The sequence below is a fragment of the Parus major genome, unplaced genomic scaffold (genome assembly GCF_001522545.3).
Source record: "Parus major isolate Abel unplaced genomic scaffold, Parus_major1.1 Scaffold335, whole genome shotgun sequence".
Classification (NCBI taxonomy): Eukaryota; Metazoa; Chordata; class Aves; order Passeriformes; family Paridae; genus Parus; species Parus major.
Genome location: NW_015379282.1, coordinates 36,212 through 38,316, shown reverse-complemented (window position 1 = coordinate 38,316; position 2,105 = coordinate 36,212).

The window sequence follows — 2,105 nt, the reverse complement described above, 5'->3', positions numbered from 1 at the left end:
CCTTTTCCCATCCAAGTCCACATTCCAGGAGCCTTTTTCCTTTTTGGAAGGAAAAATGAGATTTTCCTGGCTGGTTCCTGGGCTCGTTTCCCTGCTCATTTCCGCTGGCCATGGGCTGCTTGTTGAATATTCCCATTCCTCACCTTTTTTTGGGCTGGAACATCAGCTCTGGGAGGACTGGGAGGACTGGGATGCTTCCCAGTGCCCCTGGGGCTGACAGGACTGGGGACAGGAGGGTGGCACTGCCAGGAATCCTTTCCTGCAGCTTCCCAAATACTTTTTTTTTTTAGGGATAGATGGATTTGCTGTCACCAGGGGATGTTTTCCCCCCATCCTGGTGTCCCCAGAGCAGTTACTGCCTACAAGATTCACTCTTCCCTCAGTTCTTAGCGTGGATACTGATTAATCATGCTCTAATTCATGGAAAACCGGGTTTTTTTCCTCAAACCATCGCCCAGTTGCTGCAAAGTTTTGCAGCTGTGGGTTTGTCTGCACACTAAAGTGATTTTCCCACGTGCCTTTCACCTCCTTCCCCAGAGCATAATGAAGATTCCCGGAGATGCCTGATTGGAAAGCTTGGAGGGGAACAAAGTATCTTTATTTTTCCCGAATAAATTCCCGTGGCAAAGAATCCCGGAGAGAGTGGGGCTCACTCACTCCATCAGCTGCATCTTGTTAGTAAACAAATGGCATTTCCCCATCAATTTACTAATGCTAATTGCCACTTTGAGGCTACAGGCAGGTTTTGAAACAAAATTATTCCTGGCCCGTTCATCCCAGCAGCTGTCCCTGAATGACACGGAATATTGATGTGGCTTTTATTGGGGAAGGAGTTGGCTTTGGTGGAGAAGAGAAATCATCAAGCCACAGCCCTGCTGAAGAATTCCAGTGAGCAGGAAGGAAAAGCTTGGCAGAGAGAAGGGAAGGAGGTGTTTTCTGTGACCCTGCAGAGCTGGGTTGTGCTGAGGATGATGAAGGATCTGGGCAGAGGTTTTTCCCTCCCTCACCTCCTGCTCTGATCTTTGTTGGGATCCAGCTGCTTTTCCCTCTGGGATTGGGCACCTCTGATCCCTCTGGCTCTGGGAATCTCTCCTTTATTCCCAGGATGTGGCAAAGCCGGAATAAAACGGGAAGGGTTTTTGTGGCAGCGGGTTTGTCCGAAATCCCGAGAGCCCCGGGGCGTGTCCCAGCCCTCGGTGAGTGGCAGGACCGGCCCCATCCCTGCGAAATGCCAAAAAAATCTCTTTGGGATGGGCCCTCCCGGGGGTCTGCGCTGGGAAATGGGAGCTCTGGGCAGGAGGGACTGCGGCACAACGGGCTGATCTTCCAGGGGGTCACAGGGGGATCTGGGCCACAGCTGAAGGGGTTCTGACAGCAGAGCAGGGCTAGGAAATGAAATTAATTTGTGGGCAAATCTGGGCTAGAAAATGAAGTGGATTTGAGAGCAGATCGAGGCTAAAAAAGTGAGGTGGATTTGAGAGCAGATTTGGGCTAAAAAGTGGGGTGGATTTAGGGGCAGATCTGGGCTAGAAAGCTCAGGAAGCCTTACAGGAACCCGGTGTTGATCTGGGTGTGGCTGCCCAGGTGTGTGTGTAAGGACCCAGGGACACACGGACACACACAGACAGACACACACACAAACTCTGCTGTATTTCATCTGCTGCTCCACGAGCACAAACACGTGCCAGGCGTCCCTGTCTCCCTCCCCGAGGCTGCTGAGATCCCCCAGGATGAGCCTTGGGAGAGGATCCCTCTGGAAAGGTGATGGGTGATGCTGGCCAGCCTTTCCTTGGGAATCCTCGTGCTTCAGGATCCTCGGGATAATCCTTGGGATAATCCTCAGGATGCTGAGGGCTGGGAGAAGGGAGGAGTTGGGATTTCCCTTCCCCAAAGGTGTGTGGGGGCTTTTCGTTCCTCTCCCTTGGGAAAGTGTCAGGAAAAAAACGACATAGCAACAAAACCAAACTAAACAAATCGGTGTTTTGTTCCAGACTGGTGCCAGGAGCAGGGACCCAGTGAGCACTGCCCCAGAGCTGCCTTGGGGAGGGCAGGTGGGCAGTGCTGGGTTTGGAAATGACTGGTCCAGCTCTTCATCCTCATCTGGG